A 23,849-nucleotide genomic window follows, 5' to 3' on the forward strand; every position below is an offset into this window, starting at 1 on the left:
AAAGTACCATAAAACTCCTAGAAGATAATGTAGGAAAACATCTTCAAGACCTTGTATTAGGCGGCCCCTTCCTAGACTTTACACCCAAAGCACAAGCAACAAAAGAGAAAATAGATAAAAGGGAACTCCTCAAGCTTAGAAGTTTCTGCACCTCAAAGGAATTTCTCAAAAAGGTAAAGAGGCAGCCAACTCAATGGGAAAAAATTTTTGGAAACCATGTATCTGACAAAAGACTGATATCTTGCATATATAAAGAAATCCTACAACTCAATGACAATAGTACAGTCGGCCCAATTATAAAATGGGCAAAAGATATGAAAAGACAGTTCTCTGAAGAGGAAATACAAATGGCCAAGAAACACATGAAAAAATGTTCAGCTTCACTAGCTATTAGAGAGATGCAAATTAAGACCACAATGAGATACCATCTAACACCGGTTAGAATGGCTGCCATTAAACAAACAGGAAACTACAAATGCTGGAGGGGATGTGGAGAAATTGGAACTCTTATTCACTGTTGGTGGGACTGTATAATGGTTCAGCCACTCTGGAAGTCAGTCTGGCAGTTCCTTAGAAAACTAGATATAGAGTTACCATTCGATCCAGCGATTGCACTTCTCGGTATATACCCGGAAGATCGGAAAGCAGTGACACAAACAGATATCTGCACGCCAATGTTCATAGCAGCATTATTCACAATTGCCAAAAGATGGAAACAACCCAAATGTCCTTCAACAGATGAGTGGATAAACAAAATGTGGTATATACACACGATGGAATACTACGCGGCAGTAAGAAGGAACGATCTCGTGAAACATATGACAACATGGATGAACCTTGAAGACATAATGCTAAGCGAAATAAGCCAGGCACAAAAAGAGAAATATTATATGCTACCACTAATGTGAACTTTGAAAAATATAAAACAAATGGCTTATAATGTAGAATGTAGGGGAACTAGCAATAGAGAGCAATTAAGGAAGGGGGAACAATAATCCAAGAAGAACAGATAAGCTATTTAACGTTCTGGGGATGCCCAGGAATGACTATGGTCTGTTAATTTCTGACGGATATAGTAGGAGCAAGTTCACAGAAATGTTGCTCTATTAGGTAACTTTCTTGGGGTAAAGTAGGAACATGTTGGAAGTTAAGCAGTTATCTTAGGTTAGTTGTCTTTTTCTTACTCCCTTGTTATGGTCTCTTTAAAATGTTCTTTTATTGTATGTTTGTTTTCTTTTTAACTTTTTTTTCATACAGTTGATTTAAAAAAGAAGGGAAAGTTAAAAAAAAAAAAAAAAGGAAAAAAAAAAAGATGCAGTGCCCCCTTGAGGAGCCTGTGGAGAATGCAGGGGTATTCGCCTACCCCACCTCCATGGTTGCTAACATGACCACAGATATAGGGGACTGGTGGTTTGATGGGTTGAGCCCTCTACCACAGGTTTTACCCTTGGGAAGACGGTTGCTGCAAAGGAGAGGCTAGGCCTCCCTATGGTTGTGCCTAAGAGCCTCCTCCCGAATGCCTCTTTGTTGCTCAGATGTGGCCCTCTCTCTCTGGCTAAGCCAACTTGAAAGGTGAAATCACTGCCCTCCACCCTACGTGGGATCAGACAGCCAGGGGAGTGAATCTCCCTGGCAACGTGGAATATGACTCCTGGGGAGGAATGTAGACCTGGCATCGTGGGACGGAGAACATCTTCTTGACCAAAAGGGGGATGTGAAAGGAAATGAAATAAGCTTCAGTGGCAGAGAGAATCCAAAAGGAGCCGAGAGGTCACTCTGGTGGGCACTCTTATGCACACTTTAGACAACCCTTTTTAGGTTCTAAAGAATTGGGGTAGCTGGTGGTGGATACCTGAAACTATCAAACTACAACCCAGAACCCATGAATCTCAAAGACAGTTGTATAAAAACGTAGCTTATGAGGGGTGACAAGGGGATTGGGAAAGCCATAAGGACCACACTCCACTTTGTCTAGTTTATGGATGGATGAGTAGAAAAATAGGGGAAGGAAACAAACAGACAAAGGTACCCAGTGTTCTTTTTTACTTCAATTGCTCTTTTTCACTCTAATTATTATTCTTGTTATTCTTGTGTGTGTGCTAATGAAGGTGTCAGGGATTGATTTGGGTGATGAATGTACAACTATGTAATGGTACTATGAACAATCGAAAGTACGATTTGTTTTGTATGACTGCGTGGTATATGAATATATCTCAATAAAATGAAGATTAAAAAAATAAATAAATAAAGACATAATGCTGAGCAAAATAAGCCAGGCACAAAAAGAGAGATATTGTATGTTACCACTAATGTGAATTCTGTGAAAAATGTACAATGTTTTATACTGTAGAATGTAGGGGACCTAGAGATACCAATTAGTGGAGGGGGAATGATAATCTAATAAGAACAGATAAACTATGGAGGGTAATCTCAATGCTATGGGAATGCTCAGGCATGATTATGGTTTGTAAACTTTCTTGGATATAGTAAGATCATGTTGGAAGCAATAGAGTTATTTTAGGTTTTTTTTTTTCTCTTATTCCTTTGTTTTCTTAGGGGTTGTTAATTTTCTTGGGGTATGGTAGGAACATGTTGGAAGCAATGTAGTTATTTTAGATTATTTGTTTTTCTTACTCCTTTGTTTGGACATGGTTTATTAATTTTCTTGGGGTATGGTAGGAACATATTGGAAGCAAAGTAGTTATTTTAGGTTATTTGTTTTCCTTAATCCATTGCTTTGTTTGAAATGTTGTGGGGTTTTTTTGGTTGTTGTTTGCCTGTTTGTTTTTAATTTTTTGATAAACAAAGTTAAAAAATTGAAAAAAAATCAGTAGAAAAATGGGAGTAAAAACTAAATGACAAATAGGGTGGGATGGGGGGATGGTCTGGGTATTCTCTTTTCACTTTTATTTTTTATTCTTATTCTGATTCTTTCTGATGTAAGGAAAATGTTCAGAAATAGATTGTAGTGATGAATGCATAACTATATGATCATACTGTGAACAGTTGATTGTATACCATGGATGACTGTATGGTTTGTGAATATATTTCAATAAAACTGAATTAAAAAAAAAATCAATTGGCCATAGGTGTGAATTTTTTTAAATTCAACTTTATTGACATATATTCACAAACTGTACAATCATCTACAGTGTACAATCAATTGTTCACAGTACCATTATGTAGTTGTGGGATTCATCACCAAAATCAATTTTTAAACATTTACATTACTACAAAAAAAGAATAAGAAGAAAAATTAAAGTGAAAAAGAACACTCAAAACATCCCGTACCTCCCACCCCTCCCTATTATCATTTACTTTTCTACTCATCTGCCATACACTGGATAAAGAGAGTGGGGGCCACAAGGTTTTCACAATCACACAGTCACACAAAGTAAGCTGTGTAGTTACACAATCATCTTCAAGAATCAAGGCTACTGGATTGCAGGTCAACAGTTTTTTTTTGTTTTTTTTTTTTTGGTATTTCCTTCTTACTATTCCAATACACTAAAAACTAAAAAGGGATATCTATATAATACATAATGGTAAGCTCCAGAATGATCTCTCAATTCTATTTGAAATCTCTCAACCACTGAAACTTTATTTTGTTTCATTTCTCTTCCTCCTTTTGGTCCAAGAAGGCTTTCTTAATTCCATGATGCCAGGGCCAAGCTCATCCCCATGAGTCATGTCCCACTTTGTCAGGGAGATTTATACTCCTGGGAGTCATCTCCCATGTAGGGGGAAGGCCAGTGGGTTTACCTGCCAAGTTGGCTTAGAGAGAGAAGCCACATCTGAGCAACAAAAGAGGTTCTCTGAGGGAGACACTTAGGCACAATTTTAAGTAGGCTCAGCCTCTCCTTTGCGGTAACAAACTTCATAAGTGCAAGCCCAAAGGTCAACAGCTTGGCCTTCTAAATTCTTAGCCCCCAATGCTTGTGAGAATATCAGCAATTCCCAGGTGGGGAAATTTAATATTTCCACATTTTCCCCCCATCCCTTAAGGGGACTTTGCAAATACATTTTTATTCTCTGCCCAAATTTTTCTGGGATGTATCTGGGCTTCACCCTAACCTGTACAAACCAACCAGATATCACTTCCTGTTCAAAGTTCCAAGTAATTATGGTGTTTGAATAAACAGACCATGCAGGTTAAATTACATAGTGTGTTACAAAAAATATAGATTTTGCACCTAATAAACATCTCTTCCTTCGGTCTCACACAGAAGTTGAAGTTTTAAAACACACTCAATATCATTCTTTACCCTTTAGTATGATTTACCTTAGTCCTAACCAAGTCCATTTTGTTCATATGTCTAATTGAAGTCCAATCTCTTTTTCAGCTTCTTTTAACATTTGCTGTATGGGGTAATGCTGACATTCATAGCTGCCAAACTCTGGCTCTTAGCCTCAGGTGTCACACAGATACCAAAAGTTCCAGGGATGAACCAGTTTATACACAAAGAAGTCAGCATCTCAGAATTTAGACATAGCCCTTACAACTCAGGAATAGATGTAACTGCTGTAAGAGCTTACAATCTAAGGATCTTTACAATAAGCTTTCCCCTAATCACCTATGTTCTCAGATTCAATTATCACAGTTTGCACATCATAGTTAGTCCACATTAGTGAGGCTTTATAATATTTGTCTTCATTTCTGGTTTATCTCATTCAAAATATTGTCCTCAATGTTCAGTCACCTAGTTGCATACCTCACAACTTCATTCCTTCTTGTAGCAGTTCAATATTCCATTGTATGTATACACCACAGTTCACCATTCTGCTCATGAGCCAATGTACCCTGAGGTCACCTCCATCCACTGTGAATCATGAATACTGCCACCATAAACCCCACTGAGCAAATGTCCATTCATATCCCTCTTTCCAGTTCTTCCAAGCAGGACCACATGGCAACCCCATGCTTAGCTTCCTGTGGAACCACCACACTGCCCTCCAGATGGGCTGCACCATTCTACTTCCACACCAACAATGATTAAGTACATCCCTTTCTCCACATTTTCTCCAGCACTTGTATCCCTCTGTTTATTTTTTAGATGGCTTTATTCACACACCATACATTCCCTCCTAAGTAAACAATCAATGGTTCCCTGTATAATCACATAGTTATGGATTCACCACCACCATCTATATGATGTTTCCATTTCTTCCACAAAGAAGGAGGGAGAGGCTAAAAAAGTAAACAGAAAAAAAGAAAACAAAGGAAAAAAATGACAACTGAAAAGCAACAAAATTAAAAATAAAATTAAAATAAAATACAATAAAAAGTTCAGACAACAACACCAATGCCAAGAATCCCATACCCCTCCCTTATATCCCCCTCTTCTAGACATTTATCTTTGGTATATTGCCTTTGTTACAATTAATGGAAGCATATTACAATGTTACTGTTAACTATGGACTCAAGTTTGCATTGATTATATTTTTCCCCAGTATCATCCCATTTTCAACATCTTGCAAGGTTGACATTCATTTGTTCTCCCTCATATAAAAACATTCTTATATTCATACATTTAATCACAATCATTGACCACTCTAGGTTTCACTAAGTTATACTGTCCTAGTCTTTATCACCTATCTTTCTTTCCTTCTGGTGTCCTACGTGCCCCTAACCTTTCTCTTTCAACTGTAATCACAATCATCTTTGTTCAGTGTACTTAGAATATTGTGCTACAATCACCCATTGTTGTGCTATCCATTTCTGTATCTATACAATCCATCCTGTTGAACATTCTGTACTCTTTCACCATCAAATGTCCAACCTTTGCCTTCTCTCTATCTCCTGGTATAATCATTTCTACACTCTTCTCCAAACCTCTCTCTCCTGTCTTTTCCTGTCTGTGTGGCAATCCCTTTAGCATTTCTCGTAGAGTTCTCCTGTTCACGAACTCTCAGTGTCTGTTTATATGTAAATATTTTAAACTCTCCCTTATTTTTGAAGGACAGTTTTGCTGGATATAGGGTCCTTGGTTAGCAGTTTTTCTCTTTCAGTATCTTGATATATCATACCACTGCCTTATTGCCTCCATGGTTTCTGAGAAATCCACACTTGGTCTTGAGTTTCCCTTGTGTGTGATGGATTGCTTTTCTCTTGCTGCTTTTAGAATTCTCTCTTTGTCTCTGACATTTGACAATCTGATTAGTAAGTGTCTTGGAATAGGTCTATTTCAATCAATTCTGTTTGGACCTGTAATTTTATGTCTTTAATAAGAGCTCAGAAATTTTCATTGATTATTTCCTCTATTATTCTTTCTGCCTCTTTTCCCTTCTCTTCTCCTTTGGGGACACCTATAACAGTGTATATTAGTGCACTTCGTGTTGTCATTCAGTTCCCTGAGCCTCTGCTCATATTTTTCCATTCTTTTCCCTATCTGCTCTTTTGTGTGTAGGATTTCAGATGTCCTATCCTCTAGTTCAGTAATCCTTTCTTCTGCCTCTCCAAGTCTGCTGTTATATGTCTCCATTGTGTTTTTCTTCTCTTCTATTATGACTTTCATTCCAATAAGTTCTTCCATTTGTTTTTCAAGCTTATGAATTCTTCCTTATGGTCACCCAGTGTCTTCTTTATATCCTTCATCTCTTTGGTTATATTTTCTTTCAACTCATTGATTTGATTTAGATTTGTTTGAACATATTTAATTAGTTGTTTCATCTCTTGAATCTCAGTTGAGGTGTTAGTTGGTTCCTTTGACTGGGCCATATCTTCATGTTTCCTGGTGTGGCTCATGATTTTTTGCTGTCTAGGCATCTGATTTTCTTGATTAGTTTATTCTGGAGGTTGCCTTGGGTTTTCTTGTTGTTTTCTTTGATCTCTATATATCTTTGTCTCACTGGCCAGTTGTCTGTTTGACCCTGACACTTCTCCCTTGTCTTCCCCCAAAGCCAGGCACCCACCATGGCCTGCCACTTGTATGGGAGGGAGGCACTGGGCACCCCAGCAAGTTCACTGTGTGTGGCAATGTAAGTCTGCTGGCTTCCAGTGGTGCTCTGTTTTCCACTGGTAAGATCTGAGTTTGTTTTAGAACACTGCATTGACAGTTAGTTGGGTTGTCTGTATTTCTCAGCCAAAACCAGGCTGGGTTTCTGTGCAGGGCATGTAGTCCAATTCCTGTGGTCCTAATAAAAGGCCTGGAGCAACTTTTAAAAATTTTTTCAACTCTCTTGTACCTTCTGGACTGTCCAGCAGATGGCGATGTTTGGTAAATTACTCATCCTTAGAATCTGCTTTGCCTCTGAGCCCAGGCTGCATCTATACAGGTGAGCTGAAACTGCAGGATTCCTATACCTTCACTTTGCTGGCCAAAATCTGGCTCCATGTGGGGCTACACCTGTGGCAGAGTACTCCATCTGCTGACCCAGTACTCCAGCCACCCCCAGGCAAGGAAACTGCCACTGGTTGCTGCTTCCCTCAAAGGTGGGAGAAGGGTTTTCAGACCGAGGGCTGGAAACACAGTCTCTGTCCACATTTTCTCGGTCTCTTTGTCCCTCACTGAACTGGGCCTTGAAATGTTCCCTCTGTCCCCTGGGTCTTCAGTCAGTGGGGGTATGTCTCACTGCTGTGAGAGATTTAAAAATCTATGTCCCTGGTGGGAGGGGTCCTGTCTGCTGATTCTGTGCCTTTCCCACATGGAGACTGAGTGAGGGGGAGGGGAGAGGACTGGCTGATCTGGGTTGGAACATTCCTACCTGATATTTCTTCTTTTTCTTCAATTCAGCATCTGCAGGGAGCTTCTCTAGTCTATATCCTCTTCCAGAGTTTCAAACAATTCAGAATTGTCCTTTTCTTCATTGACTTTCTGGAGAGGAGTTTTCAGTAGCTGTTTATATCACCATGTTGATGACATCACCCCTCAGTCAATTGATTTTTGACAATGGTGCCAAGACAATACAATGGGGAAAGAATTGTCATTTCAGCAAATGTTGCTGGGACAACTGAATAGTCACACACAAAAGAATGGAGTTGGATTCCTACTTCTCACATCATATACAAACTTTAACTCAAAATGGATCAAGGACCTAACTGTAAGAGCTAGTCTAGACAACTCTAAGAAGAAAACATAGGTATAAATCCCAGTGACCTTGGATTAGGCAGTGGTTTCTTAGATAATTCATCAAAAGCAAAAGCAAGTAAAGAAGAAAATAGGTAAGCTGGACTTCATCAAAATTAAAAAATTCTGTGCTGCAAGAGCACCATAAAGAAAGTGAAGACAGCACACAAAATGGGAGAAAATATTTACAAAACGTATTTCTTACAAGTACCAAGAATGTATAAAGAATTTAAAGCATTCTTTAACTCAACATAAAAAGACAACTCAATTTTAAAATGGATCAAGGATTTGGATAGACATTTCTCCAAAGAAAATACACAAATTGCCATTAAGGAAATGAAGAGATCCTTGACAACATTAATCATTAGGAAAATGAAAATCAAATCTACAATGAGATACCACTTCACACCCACTGGGGTGACTAAAATCAAAAGGTGAGACAATAGCAAGTATTTTTGAGGATGCAGAGAAATTGGCACCCTCACACTTTATTGGTGGGCATGTAAATGTACAAACATTCAATGCAACATTATGTAATAGCTAACAAGTGGAGAGTTCATTAAGTGATAAATGAATAGACAAAATATATATCCATATAATGGAATATTATTCATCTCTAAAAATGAATGAAGTCCTGATAATACTATAAAAAGAATGTGACTTGAAAACATTATGTTAAGTGAAAGAAGCCAGATACAAAAGTCAAATATTGTATGATTCCATCACTTGAAATGCCTGCGTAGTCAAATCAAGACCATGGAGACAAGATAGATTAGTGGATGTCAGAGGTTGGGTGAATGGTGAATGAATGATAATGAGTATGGGTTTCTTTGGATGGTGATGACAATTTTCTGGAATTAGACAGTGGCAATGGTTGCACAACTTTGTGAATATACCAAAATCACTGAATTGTATACTTGAAAAGGTTGAATTTTATTATACATGAATTATATTTCAATTTAAAATTTGCAAAGATAAACAAATCTCTAGCACTAAATGTTCATCCTTTGAGCATGCTATGCACTGAAATAAGCAGAAGTTCACTCTGAAATGCAGAAGCTATGGAGGGATAAGTCCCACATCTGACTCTGAAAAGAAAGCAAAGTTAACACATTTCTTTGGGCTTACAGATGACTTCTGATTCCTATCTAAATGGCAAACTAGTAAAGGCGGCTGTTTCCTTCTTCCAAAAATCAACTTTGGAGAAACTATATAAAACAAAGAGAGAGTGTGGCTTCCATAAACCAACCAATAACAACAACAACCAACCAACCAAACAAACAAAATAGCCAGAAAAAACAGCAACAACCCAGGCTGAAGGCTGTCTTGATATGGAGGCGGGAAAATTAGTGATTCTAACCTGGATGGTGGCAGCTGGAAGTGGCACAAACAGGTCAAGTAGGAGGAATGCATTTTGTTTGGAAAATTTTTCAAATTTATTCTTATATCAGCCAAGCCAGTTGATTCTATGACAGTAATATTGCGCTTTGCCTATTATTATATTTGAACCCTTTGCCATTTTGTCAATATGTACCCGGTGTACCTTTATTTTACATACCCAGGATGGGTGCTGTTGTGGTCCACCAAGCTGGAAACGTATCTGAAATTTATTTCACTGGCTCCAGAAATCACCACAGTGTAGAAAAGCTGTGCCATTGACAAGAGCAGATCCCATTAGACCTTTCCTGGAATTTGTTTGCAGTTGTCCTTGTACCTGGCAAATCTGCTGAAGACAAACCAAAACATCTGTATTGGGAAGAATTTATCTGACCTCACTGTAACTGGCTTATCGGGACCATGCTTCTGTGCAAGGTACTGTCCTCTGTGCTTGGGTTTATCTGTGAACAAACAGAGGAAAAAATGTGCCTCAAGGAGCTTGCATTCCAGTGATGGAGGCAGACAAGAGACAATTAAAACAGTAAGTAAGGGCAGTCAGGGAAGGTCACTCAAATTGATCAGCACATAATTATTTGTAATAGTCAATATTTTTTATAAAGCCCTGTTGTGATAGTATTTATGTTCTATTTTTTATTCTGTAGTTTATCTACTGTTTCTCTTTTTCTTAGATATACCTCTGGCAAGACCTGTCTCCTAATAATCTTTCCATATAACCAGCTTTTAGTTTCGTTATTTTTCTCACTTGATTCTGTCTTAAAAGTTACTTCCTCCTTGTTTCTTTGAGGTTGCTCTGTTGTTCTTTTACCAAATTATTGAATTATTATTATTGAATTGAATGCTTAGTTCATTTCTTTTTTTTAACCCTTCTAGTTTCCTGATAAATCTACATAAAGCTACAAATTTCCCTTTGAGGTATCACTCTAGCAGTGTCCCACAAACTTTGTCATATAGTGTTTTCATCATTGTCACAGCCCAGGGGGTTTTTGCAGCTGAAGGACTAAAGAAAGCACTGGACACGTTCTGAGACATGAGCTTTTATTTGGGGCTTACCTACAGGGCGGGAAGTCAGCTGCTCTGAATGGCGGCAGGTTCAGAGCTTGGTGTGCAGGTACTCCGCAAAGCAGGGGGTGCCAGGGAGTGGTTTATAAGGGTTAGGACAAAAACATTCCAATGGATATGAGACCATAAGTGGGGGGGGGGGGGTCTTGTGACATAGGAAGGGATTGATTGTAGTCAACAGGGAAGAGGGGAGGATTATAGATTATCTTGTAGATAATAGTATCTCAGGGAGTTTCAGGGAGGAAGTAAGCTATAGATTACATTTAGCCAGAGGCCTGATCCTACAAGGACAGTAGGTCAAACCTTAACTGACCTAAATCATGCAAGCTGCTGTGTGCACAGTCTTCAAGGCCCTTGGGGATGGCTCGGGGCTCCCACAATCATCAATCATTTTAAACATTTCCGGCAGTCACTTAGCAGCATTTTATTGTTTCCAAACACTTTTTTAAAAACTTATCCTTTAAAAAATTAATGTCTAATTTCTTTGAAATGTGGCCAGAGAACATGACCTGTATGATATTGATCCTTAGAAATGTACTGAGGGAAATGCATGGTCTAATGCATGTCTGTTTTTATAGATGTTCCCTGTGTGCTAGAAAAGAAATTGTATTCTGAGTTGGCTATTGACTTTTCTGAATATCTGTTAGCTCAGGGAAGACCTTCTCTGAGTAGCTGAGATCCGAATGTTTGCTGAATGTTGGCATTCCAAAAATCCAGAGGGAAGTGTTCCAGGCAGAGGGTACAGCAAGGGCAAGGGCCTTGGGAAAGGAATGAGCTTGGTGTGTTGCAGGAACAGAAAGAAGGAGAATATAAATGGAGCATTCTGGGCAAGGGGGAAAGTGACATGAACTCACATCCTTGCGGGACACTGATTACGTGCTTCGACTTGGCGGGCCTGGGCTGGGGGACCTGATCAGTCCCTGGGGAGGGTGGTGGGCACGGGCGACAGCGCCCTCCACAGCCCCCCAGGCCTGAGAAAGTGAGGCCGGAGGCAGGCCCCATTTCCTCACCCCAAAGTACAATCGTTGGGGAGGGCTTGCCAGAGAAAAACCCCACCCCCGTGCCTTACCCGTACCCTCCACCCTCTTCGTTACCGGAGCAACTCCCGCACCTTTTCAATCAACCTCCACGCCCTCTCAGAACCAATCCAAGCCTTTAACCCCTACAGCTACCCCGCCCTCTAAACCGCCCGATATAAGCTTGTACTCTCCCCTAATAATCTCTCTTGGCTTCTTCATCCTAAAAGAAAGGTGTCCCGCCTGTTCCTTTCTCACCGCCCTCCATACTTGCACGCCTCCGCCGGGGACCGGGCCCAGTCCCCCGCCTCGCCCTCGCCTCCGGGAAAGAGCCCCCGCCGCCGGTACCCTCCGAGCAATCCTGAGAGCCTAGGATTTAGCAACCGGCCGCCTCTCCCCCCCCCACTAGACGAATCAACTGCGACCGCAACTGGCGCCCAACGTGGGGCTAACCCTAACCCATGCTCTACCGACCCTGGGATTAAAAGTCCTCTCCACGCAGTGGTCCAGTAAAACCACCCGCTCGCCCGGACGCCTCTCCCACTCCCCTTCTCCTCGCCTGCAAGGTAAGGGCCACCTCTCCCTCGCCGCCCCGCGGAGCCGCCTCTCCCTCGCCGCTCCACGTCTGGAGCCGCCTCTCCCACGCCGCTCCGCGCCCGGGCCGCTCTTCCTTTCCCGTATTAACCTGGCTTTTGCCCCCGACTACCTTTCGTCTTCTCTTCCTATGTCCCCCCATTCCTCCTAACCCTCTTCCTCCAGTAGCTTTCCCTCTTCCCCTCCATTACTTTGCTGTGGTCCTTTGTGTCTTTGTTTCTTTGTTTGGTGCGGTGTGCCTCTTTGCGACCGCCCCCCCCCAAACTGCTCTCGCTACTAGAGGCTCCTGCCTTCTATTCTCGCCATCTCCTTCGGCCTCGCGACCACGGTTTACCTCATTTTCTTTACTCAATAATCAACCCCCCTTTTTTTTTCTTTTCTCACTCCGCTATGGGTAATCGTCTATCTGCACGCCAAGCACCCCAAGTTCGCGCTCTGGCTGGTCTCCTAGACACACATCGCTGTAAGGTGTCTGTCCGGCAGCTGCAAGTATACTGGGACCTCCTGCTGCCCTTTAACCCATGGCTCACCACTTGCCACCTTTGGGACCCCGTCACTTATGATCGCCTTGTTGATCGGGTCACCAACGCCATGGAACATGAGAACAAGCGCTTCCCTCCCGGCTTGCTCCCCACCTTAATAACCGTCCGCTCCTGCCTTCAAGGCTCCCTCCCCCCTGATCGAGGCCCCATTAAATCCAAGGAGGCCCTATCAACCCAGTCAACAGATTCAGACAGCGATACTAATGTAGACCACGATTCGGACACAGAATCCTTAGTCGAGCAAATTAACAACACGCTCGAAGTCGCCCCCCGAAAACAAAGCAATACTAAGCCTCTCCAAAATGGCGAACTTCCTCCTTCTTCTTTCACTGAGGGGAGGAAGTGCTCTAGTGATGACGTCAGCCCCAAGCCGGGCCGGAAACCGCATGCGCTTTACCCCGCCCTTTCACAGGGTGGAGTTAGTCCGCCATCTTATGCCTTGGGCCCTGCCCTTTCACAGGGCGGAGCTAGTCCACCATCTTATGCCTTAGCCACTCCCACCGCGCCGCCGCCTCGCGACGCTTGGGGCCTCCCACTTCCGCCTCCCCCTTCGGCGAGCTCCCCCTCAGAGCCGCTACCGGCAGCTGCCGCCGCTCCTCCCACCCTGCCGACTAACAACCCCTGGCTGCCTTCTACACCTCAAGGCAACCCTTGGGGCAACACTCCCCCTACCCCCACTCCCGCGCCAAGCCCTCTGCAAGCGCGTCCTCCTTTCTCTCGTGCTTTTCGCTGCTTTCCTCTTAACCTTACCCCCACACCACAGAAACCGTACGACTGGTATCCCATTGACTCAGATACTATCAAGCAGCTTCGCAGGGCCGTCAAGGAGGACGGGTTAGGTAGCCCATACGCTTCCCAAATACTGCAGGATCTCGCCATGGACTTTTGCCTCCCCCAAGACTGGGCCTCGCTTGCCCGTTCCATTCTTAACCCCGGCCAGTTTGTTGATTGGCGTGCTCACTTCCAGGCAGAAGCAGCTAGGCAAAGCGAGCAAGACGCAGCCACTGGAGTCTATCATCACCCTGAAGCTTACTTGGGCACGGGAGCGTTTATAAATGCATCTGCCTATATTAATGCACCCGCCACCTTTTGGCCTATCCTTCGGGGAATCGCCTTACGAGCGTTTGCCAACTGCTCTGCCTGTCGGCCTAATAAATTCACCAAGCTCTTCCAGGAGCCGAGTAAGCCTTTCGCCACCTTTGTCTCCAGAGTCGAAGAAACCTGCGCTCGAAAGGTAAGTGATCCCCAGGCCCAATATTACATGTGCCCATCCTTAAATCTTAGAAAATCGTACTGCAATTCCCCCAACGAGTACTACTGTGCATACTGGGGGTGTAAAACATTAGCCACTAATTGGAAGCCTCCTGTTCCTAATCAATACCTTACCTTAAGGTGGGCCCCTCCAGGGTGCAAACTCCCTACAGTTAACTGGCTCGGCCAAGAAAGTGAGGAATCCTGCACACATCTTAATCTTACAGTGCAGCTCCCCACTGATCCCTCCTGGTTACTCGGTCAAACTTGGGGCTTCAGAATCTATGAGAAAGGAGCCGACCGAGAATCACTTATTCTCATAAAAAAGGAGGCTGTAAGCCAACCATGCCAAAATACTGCATTAAAAACACCCTCTGGCATAGGTCCCAACCAAGTCATTAACCCCCTTTTTCCACAGCTCTCCAGCCGCACCTCAGCTCCAACCAGCCGCACCTCAGCTGCAAACAACGCATCGCCAACACCACCACCCCAACCTTTTCTGCCCCCCTCTCGTTACTCCTCTCCCCTCTTCAGCCTTATCCAAGCAACCTTCACCTCACTAAATGTCTCCTACCCCAATCTTACCTCCTCTTGTTGGCTTTGCCTCTCTACCTCTTCCTCACTGTATGAGCCCGTCGCCTCCAACCTCTCCTTTTCAGAAAATGCAGAAGACAACCCCTCGGAATGCAATTGGAATACCTCAGCCGTCCCCCTAACCTTTCATTCAGTCTCCTTTACAGGAAAGTGCATCCGCCCTCGCTCAAGTAACTCTCCCAACCTCACAGCCTGTGCCAACTACTCATCTCCCAGCAGCTCTGCCAAATTTCTCATTCCTCATAACTCCTCCCAATGGCTCTGCTCCTCTACAGGACTTACCCCCTGCCTTAACGTACTGACCCTCAATACAACTCATGAAACTTGCCTCTTGATTGTCCTCATCCCTAGGGTCCTATACCACAGCGAGGAAGACTTCTTCCTCCGCCTGGAAACAACTGCAGCTCCTGCCCCACTGCAAAAGCGAGAGCCCATCACCGTCCTCACGATTGCCTCCCTCCTAGGTCTTGCAGGCGCTGGCACCGGAATCGCTGCATTAGCCAGTCAAGGCTCCGCCCTAACTCACCTCCGGGCGGCCGTTGACGAGGACATTCGTCACCTACAAGACGCTATTTCCCATCTTAAAAATTCTGTCAATTCCCTCTCTGAGGTCGTGCTCCAAAACCGCCGAGGTCTCGACCTTCTCCTCCTCAAAGAAGGAGGCCTTTGCGCCACCCTAGGAGAAGAGTGCTGTGTATATGCCAATTCCACAGGTCTCGCCGAAGACAGCCTAAAAAAGGTCCGGGAAGGACTAGAACAACGCAAAAAAGACCGTGAAGCCGCCAACTATTGGTCCCATATCTTTGCCCCCATCCTCCCATACCTCCTCCCTCTCCTCGGCCCCCTACTAATGATTATTCTAGCTCTTACCCTAGGGCCCTGCATTATCCGCAAAATTGTCCAACTTGCTAAGAGCCAAGCCGATGCTGTCTTTTCATCATTTGTGCAAGTCCAGTATCAACGACTCGCCTCCACTGAAAAAGCTGACCCTCCGCAGCGCCACCACCCTCGTCCATCCCGCAAGCAGCGAGGCCCCTCTTGAGCGCTCGAGCGCCACACCAACGCCGAGCTCCAGCCTCTCTGAGCAACCGTCCACCCCTTTTCCCCTCCCCGGCCTCCCCTTCCCTCATCCCTTAGCGGACCTCTCCGGTAAGCTTCTTCCTTTAATTAGAACAGAAGGGGGAAATGCGGGACACTGATTACGTGCTTCGACTTGGCGGGCCTGGGCTGGGGGACCTGATCAGCCCCTGGGGAGGGTGGTGGGCACGGGCGACAGCGCCCTCCACAGCCCCCCAGGCCTGAGAAAGTGAGGCCGGAGGCAGGCCCCATTTCCTCACCCCAAAGTACAATCGTTGGGGAGGGCTTGCCGGAGAAAAACCCCACCCCCGTGCCTTACCCGTACCCTCCACCCTCTTCGTTACCAGAGCAACTCCCGCACCTTTTCAATCAACCTCCGCGCCCTCTCAGAACCAATCCAAGCCTTTAACCCCTACAGCTACCCCGCCCTCTAAACCGCCCGATATAAGCTTGTACTCTCCCCTAATAATCTCTCTTGGCTTCTTCATCCTAAAAGAAAGGTGTCCCGCCTGTTCCTTTCTCACCGCCCTCCATACTTGCACGCCTCCGCCGGGGACCGGGCCCAGTCCCCCGCCTCGCCCTCGCCTCCGGGAAAGAGCCCCCGCCGCCGGTACCCTCCGAGCAATCCTGAGAGCCTAGGATTTAGCAACCGGCCGCCTCTCCCCCCCCCACTAGACGAATCAACTGCGACCGCACATCCTGATAGGTAGGCAGGGACTAAATCAAATAGAGCCTTGCAGATAATGGTAAGGACTTGGGGTTTTAGTTAACATGGCACAATCATTGAAGACTTACCAGATGGCATGCTAAGCTTAATGTCAAGTACAAATGTATCTAATTTCACAAAATGAAGAGACTATTTCAAGATTAAAAGTACCTTAGGGATCATATTTAGCCCAGGTCTCTCCTTTTGCAAAATAAGAAAACTGAGATGAGGTCTAGGGAGTTCTCAGGTCTCTGAACATCCCTCTGTCTCTTTTAAAGATAAGCTTCTAAAAAGGGGGAATCAATTTTTATCATTGCATTTAATTGTTCTTGGCTCTTATCTTGTCAGGAACCCCTTGGTAAAACAAACAAAAAACTCCTACAGTGGGTTTTCCATAGGGCCCTCCCTACCACAGGATCCCTCTTCTCCTACAATGTTTCTGCTCCCTCTAATTTTTCTGCTTCACATTGACATTTGGGTCTGCTTCAATGAGGAATCAGCTTCAGCTGCCCTACATTCTCCCAGGGGCCACCTGCACTTTGAAAATGACCTGTCACAGCACCCCCCGACTTTTTTTAAATTATTTGGTTATCAGATATATCTTCTTTGGTTTATTAGAGAAGCTGTGGGTTTAAAGAACAACCATTTATAAAATACAGGATTCCCATACAATACCCCACCAACCACAACTTGCATTGGTGTAGAACATTGCAATTGATGATAGCACATTTTTCTCTCTTTTTTTTAATAGAAATGTTACAAATTACCCAGTTAACACAAGATAATAACTACAATAGCAATAAAGCTGCTGCAGTTAGCAGTAAGAATCCCCCCTTATTTCTGATCATTCCCCAATCTTGAGGGATTTGGGATGATGACCACTCTGGCTGCTTCAAGTTGAGCAGAGACACATATTTATAGGGCAAAGGAATGGAATTATTTTGTTTGCTGTTGAAGATACTCCTTGCTTTCAGGATGGGGCTGATTCATCCTTATCTTTCTGTTAATTTTCCAGGACAAGTCAGAAGAACTGGAGAGTTGGAGTTGACTGCCCACCTGCTGGGTGTCAGGGTTCAACTGGAATAGGCACAATCTGGAGGCTTCAAGTCACTAAGCAATAAACTTAAGTAATTTGAAAATTATAGTTCAAGTTAAAGAAGTAGAAGAGTCATGATTATGGGATTTTTAAGTGAATATAACTAGGTTGTATTGGAGAAATAGCTTTACATAGATTCCCAGATTGAGCCCTCTGAGGGGTGTTCATTTTATGTAGGCGTGTGGCTTGGCTATAGTGTCTGGACATCCCTAGGGCCCTCAGGGGCACTTTTGTTTGAGGCTTTGCATACTATGGCAGTTTGTGAAATCTGGCTGAGACCTGCATAAGAGCAACCTCCAGAATGAGCTCCTGACTCTATCTGAAAACACTTAGCCACAGAAACTCTGTTTTATTTAATTTTTCCTCCTTTTGATCCAGGTCTTTCTCCAAATGCATCACTGACTAATGCTTAGCAATAATCCCTCTGCACCAGGCATCTCTAGGAGTCGTGTGCCGTGCAGGGGAAGGTAGTAGGTTTATTTACAGAGTCTGGCTTAGAGAGAGGCTGTGCTTGAGCAACAAGGAGGTTTTCAGGATGTGACTCTTGGGGTTTAATTAATTATAATTAGTTTTAGTTTTATTAGAATGGAAATAAGTTTCCAAAAAGCCGACTTATGACAAGAACATGTTTACATCCCATAGAAGTATGTAGCTATATAAAGTTCAAGATATTGAAAAGGCACTGATAGTTGAGACACCTGGCCTTGTCCCACCTTTACATTCTTACCAGGATTATGCTAATTGATGTGTAGAATATAATTTATATAGTTGCCTTGCTTCTCAAACAAAGTTTTGTTTTTGTTTTTGTTTTTGGCTGAAGATGAAGATCTGACTGACAGCTGACCACATGCACTTTCAGGGAAGAATCAGAGTAAAACCCAGTGTAACTGACAAGTAAATTTGGTTGCTTCCATGACATGTAACATTTTTCTAAGAACAAAAATACAACATTCCAATATCCTGCCCCCCATCATTGACACCTAGCATTGGTGTTGTACCTTAGATCCAATTGATGCAAGCATATTAAAATATTACTGTTAATTATAGCTTATAATTTGCTTTAGAAGTATTTTTTCCCATATACCACCCTATTATTAACACCTTGCAGTAGTGGAGTACATTTGTTCTAGTTCGTGTAAGACTATTAACCATATTCATCATCCACAACAAGGTTCACTGTGTTATACAAAATTCTCCTTTCACACACGCAAATCAGCATTGTTAACTACCTTCATGATAATGTGCTACCATTACCTCTATCCATTTCCAAACATTTACAATCAACCTTATTAAAAATTCTGGGGGGGTGGGGGGAGGAAGAAGATGGTAGCATAGAAAGGAGTGGAAGCTAGTTAGTCCCCCTGAAACAAGTAATAAACAATCAGGAACAACTAGTGGATAGTCTGGAATAACTGCGGGGGAAAAACGTGACTGTCCACTCATCATACAGCAACCTGAACTGGGAGGAACACCCAAGATCACAGCATAAAACCTGTAAGTAGAAACTGTGGATCCAAGCCAGAAGCCCCCTCCCACTATGGCCTGAACTGCAAAGCCTCATGGTGCTAGAGAGCAGCTCGCTCCCAGCAAGTGAATATAGCTCAGCTGAGCTCCAACTGGGGTTTTAATTAACAAACATGGACTGCTCCATACAAGCTATGAATCCCCAAAAAGCAGACAGAGGCTTTTGGTGATGACCGAACTTGGAGAGCCAGAAGACCTCTCTGGGAGGGAGAGGGGCACAGAGGACCTGGTGCTATCTCTGCCCAATGGGTGAAACTGAGGGGGGCCACAGATCAGCCCTGAAAGGGGGCTTTATGTCCCTTTTTCAGCTCAGTGGAGAAAGCCTCAGCCGTTTTCAGTTCCCAGCACTGTGACCCAGACAAGGGTGGAGATAGCAGAGTCAGAGAGACTATTCAAATGCTAATGATTTATACGGGGGGGGGGGTATTTTCCGAAAGAGGAAGAAGGTGGTGCCAAGCTCTACTACCTGCCTTCCATTCAGAACCAGACCTCAGAGCCTGGGGGAAAACAGCCATGGGCCACACCTCCTTACACCAGTCTGGAGTTACAGGCTGACAGGTGCCGCCTGCTGGGCAGAAAAGCACAGTGACTTGAGGCTTCACAGGGCATATCAATCTTTTAAGACACTCTCAGGGAAACCAGATCCTATTGCCTCCTTTCAAGAACTAAGCCCGTTCTGGTCTGCGAAAACCTGATTGGGATAACCAAGGAAACCAGATGCCTAGACAGCAGAAAACTACAACCTACATTAAGAAAAATGAAGTTATGGCCCAGTCAAAGGAACAAACTTACACTTCAGCTGAGATACATGAATTTAAACAACTAATGCTAAATCAATTCAAAAAGTTTAGGGAAGATATGGCAAAAGAGATGAAGCATATAATGAAAATACTGGGCATACATAAGGTAGAAATCGAAAGTTTGAAAAAACAGCTGGCAAAATCTATGGAAACGAAAGGCACAACACAAGAGATGAAAGACACAATGGAAACATACAAGAGCAGAAGTCAAGAAGCAGAAGAAAACACTCAAGAACTGAGAACAAAGCTCCTGAAAGCCTACACAAAAAAGAACAGATAGAGAAAAGAATGGAAAAATATGAGCAATGTCTCCAGGAATTGAAAGACAACATGAAACACAGGAATGTACATGTCATGGGTGTTCCAGAAGGAGAAGAGGAGGGAATAGGGGCAGAAGCAATAATAAAGGAAATAAGCAATGAAAATTTCCCATCTCTTATGAAAAACATAAAATTATGGATCCAAGAATCACGGTGTACCCCAAACAGAATACATATGAATAGACCTACACCAAGACATTTAATAATCAGATTATCAAACATCAAAGATAAGAGAGAATCCTGAAAGCAGCAAGAGAAAAGCGACCCATCATATACAAAGGAAGCTTGATAAGAGTATGTGCAGATTTCTCCATAGAAACCATGGAGGAAAGGAGGAAGTGGTGTGATATATTTAAGATACTGAAAGAGAAAAACCACTAAGAGTCCTATATCCAGCAAAACTGTCCTTCAAATATAAGGGAGAGATTAAAATATTCTCTGAAAAACAGATAATGACAGAGTTTGTGAACAAGATACCTGCTCTACAGGAAACACTAAAGGGAGCACTACAGACAGAAAGGAAAAGACAAGAGTGAGAGGTTTGGAACACAATTTTGGGAGGTAGCAGTACAGCAATGTAAGTACACTGAACAAAGATGACTATGAGTATGGCTGAAAGAGGAAGGTTAGGAGCATGTGGGACACCAGAAGGAAAGAGGAAAGATAAAGACTGGGACTGTATAACTCAGTGAAACCTAGGGTGCTCAACGATTGTGATAAAAGTTACAAATATGTTTTTACATGAGGTAGAACAAATAAATGTCAACATTACAAGGTGTTAAAAATGGGGTGGGAATGGGGGAAAATATAATCAATGCAAACTAGAGACTACAGTTAACAGAAACATTGTATTATGCTTCCTTTAATATAACAAAGGCAATACACCAAAGCTAAATACATATGGGCGGATATAGGGGAAAGGTATGGGACTCTTGACATTGGTGATGTTGTCTGACTTTTTATTCTACCTTAGTTTAATGCTATCTGTTCTAGTTTGCTAATGCTGCTGGAATGCAAAACACCAGAAATGGACTGGCTTTTATAAAAGGGGATTTATTTGGTTACACAGTTACAGTCTTAAGGCCATAAAGTGTCCAAGGTAACACATCAACAATTGGCTACCTTCACTGGAGGATGGCCAATGGTGTCCAGAAAACCTCTGTTAGCTGAGAAGGCACATGGCTGGCATCTGCTCTGTAGTTCTGGTTTCAAAATGGCTTTCTCCCAGGACATTCCTCTCTAGGCTTCAGCTTCTCTCCAAAAATGTCACTCTCAGTTGCTCTTGGGGCATTTGTCTTCTCTTAGCTTCATTGGAGCAAAAGTCTGCTTTCAAAGGCTGTCTCCAAAATTTCTCTGTAAACTGCAGTTCCTCTCTCAGCTCCTATGTATTCTTCAAAGTGTCCTCTTGGCTGTAGCAGGTTTGTTCCTTCTGTCTGAGCTTATAAAGTGCTCTAGTAAACTAATCAAGGCCCATGCTGAATGGGTGGGGCCACAAATCCATGGAAATAACCCAGAGTTATCACCCACAGTTGGATGGGGCACATCTCCATGGAAACAACCTGATCCAAACGTTCCAACTTAATCCACACTAATATGTCTGCTCCCACAAGATTACATCAAAGAACATGGCTTTTTCTGGGGGACATAATATATACAAACCGGTACACTATCTTTCCTTTTGTTGCTTCCTAGCTGTCATGTTTTTTTTCTCTCTCTTTCTCTTTCTTTTTCCTTTTTCTTTTGTCTCTCTACTTTCTTTGACTCTTCCTCTTCCTTTGTGGAAGAAATGGAGATGTCCTTATATAGATAGTGGCAATGGTGGTGAATACATAAATACGTGACTATACAGGGAACCGTCAATTATTTACTTAGGATGGAATATATGGTGGGTGAACAAAACCTTCTTTAAAAAAATGGGTCGATGAAGAAACATTGAGGGCACTATACTGAGTGAAATAAGTCAGACACGTAAGGACAAACATTGCAGGGTCTCACTGATATGAACTAATTATAATATTTAAACTCATAGACATGAAATATAAGTTACCAGGATATAAAACAAGGCTAAAGAATGAGGAGAGGTTGCTTATTATGAGCAGAATGTTCAACAAGGGTAAATGTAAACATTTTGAGATAGACATTGATGATAGTAGCATGTTGTGAGAATAACTAACAGTGCTGAATGGTGTGTGAAGGTGGTGGAAAGGGGAAGCTCAGAGTTACATATGTCACCAGAAGGAAAGTTGGAGGTTAAAAGATGGGAATGTATAAAACAGTGAATCTGGCAGTGGACAATGTCTGCGATTAACTGTACAAATATTAGAAATCTCTCTCATGAACTAGAACAAATCTATGACACTATAACTAGAAGTTAATAATAGATGGGCATATAGGAAAAAATATACCTATTGCAAACTATATACTACAGTTGGTAGTATTTTAACGTTCTTTCATCAACAGTAGCAAATATACTATACCAATACTATGAATCAATAATGGAGAGGGGGTGGTTAGGGGTATGGGAGGATTTGAGTTTCTTTTTTTTTGTCTTTATTTCTTTTCTGGAGTGATGAAAATGTTCTAAAAATTGAAAAAAAATTAACTGTGGTGATGGATGCAGAGCTGTATGATGGTACCATGGCAACTGATTGTACACTTTGGATATTTGGAGAATTGTATGGTATGTGAACAATCTCAATAAAAAACATTCTGCACAAATTGAGCATCAGCTTCTCATTCTCTACCATTATCCTATGTCCTGCTAAACTATATTCTAGATATTAACTTCATGTGTTTGTTCATTATACTTAGTTCATATTAGTGAGATCATAAAATATTTTTCATTTTGTGTCTGGCTTATTTCACTCAACATAATTTCCTCAAGGTTCATTCATGTTGTGCATCCATCAGGACTTCATTTCTTCTTGCAGATGAATAACATTCCATTGTACACGTATACCACATTTTGTTTATCCATGCATCAGTTGATGGACACCTGGGTTGTTACCATCTTTTGGCAATTGTGAATGCCAAAAGATGATAATCAGTATGCACATGTCTGTTCAAGTCCCTGCTTTCAGTTCTTCTGGGTATATACCTAGTAGTGGGATTGCCGGATCATATGGCAGTTCTATACTTAGCTTCCTGAGGAACCATCAAACTGTCTTCTGCAGTGGCTGTACCATTGTACATTTTCACCAGCAATGGCCAAGTGCTCCTATTTCTCCACATCCTCTCCAACAATTGTAGTTTTCTGATTTTTAATTGTGGCCATTCTAGTAGGTGTGGAATGATATCTCATTGTGGTTTTGATTTGCATTTCCCTAATATCTAGTGAAGATGAGCATCTTTTTGGGTGCTTTTTAGACATTTGTATTTCCTCTTTGGAAAATGTCTATACAAGTCTTTTGCCCACTTTAAAATTAGGTTGTTTGTCTTTTTATTGTTGAGTTGTAGGCTTTCTTTATATATCCTGGATATAAATTCTTTATCAGATATGCAGTTTCCAAATATTTTCTCCCAATGAGTAGACTGCCTTTCTCCATTCTTGACAAAGCCCTTTGAAGCACAACAGTATTCAATTTTGAGGAGGCCCCACTTATCTACTTTTTCTTTCATTGCTTCTGCTTTGGGTATAAGGTCTAAGAAACCTTATAAGGCCAACCACAAGATCTTGAAGATGTTTTCCTGCATTCCCTTTTAGGAGTTTTATGTTCCTGGCTCTTACATTTAGGTCTTTGATCCATTTTGAGTTAATTTTTGTATGAGGTTTGAGATAGGGGTCTACTTCCATTCTTTTGGATATG

This window comes from Choloepus didactylus, chromosome 2, assembly GCF_015220235.1.
Source record: "Choloepus didactylus isolate mChoDid1 chromosome 2, mChoDid1.pri, whole genome shotgun sequence".
Taxonomy (NCBI): Eukaryota; Metazoa; Chordata; class Mammalia; order Pilosa; family Megalonychidae; genus Choloepus; species Choloepus didactylus.